Raw genomic sequence first — 5,859 nt, 5'->3', positions numbered from 1 at the left:
CTTGTGCTCCTTGGGCTTTTGTATTACAGTGGATCTGAAGCTCTGGAGAATTATAGCTCTTTGGTTCCTGGGTCTTTACGGTCTTGGGGCTCCTCGAGCTCTAGGACCTCTGGTGTTCTGGGCTCTTGCTTCTCTGGGCATTGGGTATTAGGGCTCCTGAACCTCTGTGGGCCTGTGGCACTGGGGCTCCTGGGGCGTTTGGGAGTATAGGTGTTCTGGAGCTCATGGGATTTGGGGCTCTGGGGATTTAGGATTCTTGGGACTCTGAGACTCTGAGCTCTGGGACCACTGCGGCTCTAGTGTCCTGGGGGTCTGGAACTCTAGAGTCCTTTGGCTCCTTGGGTTCTAGGAATCTGGGTGTCTTGGGTTTCCAGGCCCTAGGGCTTAGGTGCTCCTTAGGGCTCCTGGGTCTTTGGGTTTCTGGAGTCTTGGGGATCCTGGAGATCAGGGTCTCCTGTTGCTCTGGGTTCCTGGGGCTCTGGGACCTTCTGGCTGCTGGAGGTCTGGGGCTCCTGGAGTTCTGGACTTCTGAAGCTCTGGTTCTCTGTAGCTCCTGTAGTTCCTGGTACACCACGTTTCCTAAGGCTCTGGGGGTCCTGAGACTCTGAGGTTCTGGGCTCTGGGGCGTCCGGGGCTCTGGGCCTCCTGGGCCTTGGGCTCTGGACTATATGGTTCTGGGGCCTTGGGCATCATAGACTTCTGGAGTTCTAGGGCGCTAGGTCCTCTGGCATTCACTGAGGATCAGCAATCCCTGGGCCCTGAGTATATGGGGCTCTGAATCTTGGAGGCTACTGGGACTCTGGCGCTCAGGTCTCAGGGTTTCTCGGGACTCTGAGGCACCTGGAAATCTGGGGTTTAGGTTCCTTGAGGTTCCGGGGCTCCTGATGCTCTGGGGCTTTGGGGTTCCGGGGCTCCTGAGGCTCTGGGACCCTTTGGTCTTGTGGCTCCTGGGGCACTTGGGCTCCTGGGCTCAGTGGCTTTGTGGGGAGCTAGGATCCCCAAGATCCTAGGTCTCTGGTCCCTGTGGCCTTGGATCTCTTGGGGCCCAGGGGCTACTTGGGCTCTGGAGCTCTGGTGCTGTGAGGCTCCTGGGGCTAGAGGGGCCCAGGGGATCCTGGGGCTCGGAGACTCTGGGGTCGTATTTACTGAGCGCTTACTGTCTGGAAAGCACTGTACTAACCGCTTGGAAAGTACAATTCGGTAACAGATATAGACAATTGCTACCCAATAACGGGCTCACAGTCTAGAAGGGGGAGACAGACAACAAAACAAAACAAGTAGACAAGCATCAATAGCATCAAAATAGATAAATAGAATTGTAGATATATACACATAATTAATGAACTAAATAGAATAATAAATACGTACAAATATAAACAAGTCTGTCAGGTGTGGAGGGAGGATGGAGTGGAGTTGGGGTGGAGCAGAGGGAGGGAGTAGGGCGATGGGGAGGGGACGAGGAGCAGAGGAATAGGCGGGCTCAGTCTGGAAAGGCCTCCTGGAAGAAGTGAGCTCTCAGTAGGGCTTTGAAGGGGGGAAGAGAACTAGTTTGGCGGATGTGAGGAGGGAGGGCATTCCAGGACAGAGGTAGGATGCGGACCAGGGATCGACGGTAGGACAGACAAGAATGAGGCATACTGAGGAGGTTAGTGTCAGAAGAGCAGAGTGTGCGGGCTGGGCTGTAGAAGGAGAGAAGGGAGGTGAGACAGGAGGGGACAAGTGATGGGTAACTTTGAAGCCAATAGTGAGGAGATTTGCTTCATGCGAAGATTGATAGGCAACCACTGGAGATTTTTGAGGGGCGGGGTGACATGCGCAGAGCGTGAAGCGCAGGGTGAAGTATAGACTAAAGCGGGGAGAGCCAGGAGGATGGGAGATCAGAAAGGAGGGCGATGCAGTAATCCAGTCGGGATGGGATGAGAGACTGTAACAACCAGGCAGCCGTTTGGCTGGAGAGGAAAGAGCGGATCTTGACAATGTTATGAAGGTGAGACCGGTAGGTATTGGTGACGGATTGGATGTTTGGGGTGAATGAGAGAATGGAGTCAAGGTTAACACTAAGGTTGTGGGCTTGTGAAATGGGAAGGATGGTAGTGCCATCCACAGTGATTTGAAAGTTAGGGAGAGGACAGAGTTTGGGAGGGAAGATAAGGAGCTCAGTCCTGGACATGTTGAGTTTTATGTGGCGGGCAGACATCCAGGTGGAAATGTCCTGAAGGCAGGAGTAGAAACAAGCCTGGAGGGAGGGAGAGAAAACGGGGTCGGGGAGGGGGTGGGGGGAGATGTAGATTTTGGTATCATCCGCGTAGAGATAATAGTTGAAGCCATGGGAGCGAATGAGGTCGCCAAGCGAGTGAGTATAGATCTGTTGGAAATGGAAGTTAAGGAGTGAACGAGGGAAGGGGTGAGAGTTTTTATAAAGTGAGAGGGAATGAGGTCCGAAGCACAGGTGGAGGGGGTGACACTTGAGAGGAGGGAGGAGATCTCAACTGAAGATACTGCTGGGAATGATGGGAAAGTAGAGGAGAAGGTTGAGCGTGGGGGGATGGAGAAGAGGGAGGGGTGACTTTGGGGAGCTCAGAGCAGATGGTGTTAATTTCCCTAATGAAGTAGGTTTCCAAATCGTTGGGGGTGAGGGATGGAGGAGGGGAGGAACAGGGAAAAAAATAGTTTTGCCTGGCAGAGGAGAGGGCAGGGCTAAGGCAGGAGAGGATAAACTTAAAGTGAACAAGGTTGGCCTGGTGTTTAGACTTTTGCCAGCAGCGGTCAGCAGCTCGAGCATAAGGTGAATGAGGCAGACAGTGGCAGTGATCAGGGCTGTGGGTTAGTGGTGCGAGAGTGACGAAGGGTAGGGGAGAGAGTGAGTCGAGTTGAGAAGAGAGGGTGTAGTTGTGAGTATCAATCTGGTGTTCAAAAGTGGGTAGAGAGGATAGGGAGTCAAAGTGGGGTGTGGTGCCCTGAGAGAGATGGATGGGCTCGAGAGAGCGGAGGTCTCCGTGGGTGAGTTATACAGATTTACGGGGGGAGGAGTGTGAGAGAGGAGACACGTGAGGGGGTTATGGTCAGAGAGAGGGATTTCAGAACTGGTGAGGGTGGAGATAGTGCAGGAGAAATAGATGATGAGATCGAGGGTGTGACCAAGTTGGTGAGTGGACATAGTTGGGTGGAGCAGTAGGTTCACGGAGTCAAGGAGTGGCAGAGGTGTCACCGGGAACATCCATGTCGATGTTGAAGTCTCCGAGGATCAAGTGGGCATGAAAAAAGAGAGAAGGAAGGTGAGAAAAGGGTCAAAATGGTTAAAGTTGGAGGTGGGGCCATGGTAGAGGTAGATAACGGCTACAAGAATCTGGACGGGGTGGTCGAGGCGGATAATATGGGCTTCAAAGGAGGGGAAGGAAAGGGAAGAGGGAGGACGGATGGTGCGAAAGCTGCATTGGGGTGTATTATGGAAGCCGACACCTCCTCCTTTCCAGGTGAGTCTAGGGGAATGGGAGAAGAAGAGACCTCTGCTGGAGAGAGCAGCAGAAGACACCATGTCATCCGGGGTGAGGTAGGTTTTCAGTGAGGGCGAGGAGGAGGAGAGAGTGGGAAAGGAACAGGTTACAAATGAAAGGGAGCTTACTTATTATGGAGCGGCAGTTCCCTTCGGCCTCATTGGCAGCAGCTGTGGAGGGGGGGAGAGAGGGGGAAGGGTGTTGGGAGTGGAGAGGGTGTGGATGGGAATGAGTTGGCGGGGCTCTGGTCAGGGAGAGGAAGATGAGGGGTGGCGTTGAGACAGGAGAACAGGGATGGGATGGGAGGGGGGCAGGGGGGAAAGGATGGAAGGGGTTGGAAGGGAGAGGTTTGGCGGGGAACTGCGGAAAAGGATTGGGATGAAAATTGGCGCTGGTGCAGAGGGATTCTATGGAGATGGCGGGGAGGAGGGGTGGGGGCAGAGCAAAGGGAGGAAAAGAGCTGGGTGGGAGAGGGGAAGGGGAAGGTGAAGTTGGGGAAGGGCAGATGGGATCAGGGGAATTGAAGGATCATGGTGAGTTCAGCGAGGTAAATGACAGTACTGAGATCAGTTAACAATTAACATGCAATAGTAACAATAACATAAGCGAGTGTTGCCCAGAGTAGAAGGCTGAATTTTCCATGTGTCAGTCAAATCAAGAAGGCTAACGGCAAGGAGAGTCCAGAGGCTCATGGCTGAATTGTCTCTGAAGCGGAGGAGGAGGGAGTCCTGTGGATGGTAGTTCCGGAGAAAGGTGAAACTGTTATAGGGGAGATAGGAAAGGAAACGCCTGGGGAGAGGAGTAAATAATCCAATAACATGGGTGGGCTGAGTAGGTGCGAATGCAGGTAGTTTCATTCAATCGTATTTTTTGAGCGCTTACTATGTGCAATGCACTGTACTAAGCGCTTCGTAAGTACAAATCGGCAAGATAAAGAGATGGTCCCTACCCAACAACGGGCTCACAGTCTAGAATGGGGAGAAAGACAATAAAACAAAACAAGTAGACAGGTGTCAGTACCATCGGAATCAATAGAATCATAGATATATGCACATCATTAATAAAATAGAGTAATAAATATCTACAAATAAAATAAATAGAGTAATAAATATGTACAAATATATACAAGTGCTGTGGGGAGGGGAAGAGGATAGGACAGAGGGAGGAAGGAGGGAAGATGGGAAGGGGAGGAGGAGGAGGAGAGGAAAAAGGGGGGCACAGTCTACGAAGGCCTAGAAAAGGGGGGCACTATCTAAGAAGGCCTCCTGGAGGAGGTGAGCTCTCAGTAAGGCTTTGAAGGGAGGAAGAGAGCTAGTTTGGCAGATGTGTGGAAGGAGGGCATTCAAGGCCAGAGACAATTTTCTCCCATCTTCTTCCAGGGAAAAAGTGTGTCTGGGCCCAGGGAGAGGCAAGGAGTAGTGGTACTGGTAAGAGGACCTGGGTTCTAATTCTGACTCTGCTATTCATTCATTCATCTCATCATATTTATTGAGCACTTACCGTGTGCAGAGAACTTTACTAAGCTATTGGAAATTCCAATTCGGCAACAGATAGAGACAATCCCTACCCAATAACGAGCTCGGGGATCTGGGTTCTAATCGTGACTCTGCCCCTGGTCTGCTAGGTGACGTTGGGCAAAGCACTGTGCTTCTCTGTGCCCCAAATACTACATCTGTAAAATGAGAATTAAGACTGAGCCATAAGTGCTCAGTAAATACCATTGCTTGATCAATTTATGGGTACATACCCCTGCCCCCTCTCAGGATCACACCTGGAGAGTTTCCAGTACTCTACCAGTCTCAGCCAAGGGAGGGAGAGTCAGGCAGAGGGTTACCCATTCCATTCCAAGCTTGGGCAGTAGCCAGTGAGTGGAAGGCAATCTGCTGCTATTCTAAACGCATCTGTTTTGATCAGTAGTGGCAGGGGAGAGAGTCGAGGGTGGAGACTTAGGTTTACTGGGTGGAAGAAAGCAATGGTAAACCACTTCTCTATTTTTACCAATAAAACTCTGTGGATACCATACCAGAACGCTTGCAGATGGAGGTGAGATATTCTGGAAGAGATGTGTCCATGGAGTCGCTATGGGTCGGAGGCGAATCGACAGCGTAAGTCAAGACATGCCAGACTACTACAAATATTAATACTATTGAACACTACAGCTAGCAAATAAATACAACGGATTGATTTAATAATAATGATGATGCTATTTGTTAAGGACTTACTATGTGTGAAGCACTGTTCTAAGCGCTGGCAAACTCCAAAAGGAATTAGTGTTGATTACTTAATCGATGCGATCAATCCATCGTATTTATTAAGCATTTGTGGTATGCATAGTCTACCCACTAGACTATTGCCTCCTGGTGGG

At 51.0% G+C, this 5,859-nt stretch overlaps 1 non-coding gene across 1 annotated transcript; it reads left to right on the top strand.

The window, feature by feature from the left end:
- The first annotated feature begins 5,247 nt into the window (after nt 1–5,247).
- Nucleotides 5,248–5,385, top strand: LOC119923426. The gene has a single exon (XR_005448859.1). It is a non-coding gene; the product is annotated as a small nucleolar RNA SNORA7 (small nucleolar RNA).
- Nucleotides 5,386–5,859: the final 474 nt, after the last annotated feature.

Source organism: Tachyglossus aculeatus, unplaced genomic scaffold (assembly GCF_015852505.1).
Source record: "Tachyglossus aculeatus isolate mTacAcu1 unplaced genomic scaffold, mTacAcu1.pri scaffold_197_arrow_ctg1, whole genome shotgun sequence".
Taxonomy (NCBI): Eukaryota; Metazoa; Chordata; class Mammalia; order Monotremata; family Tachyglossidae; genus Tachyglossus; species Tachyglossus aculeatus.
Note: the sequence above shows the minus strand (reverse complement) of the source record. Positions and strands in the feature narration are given on the sequence as shown.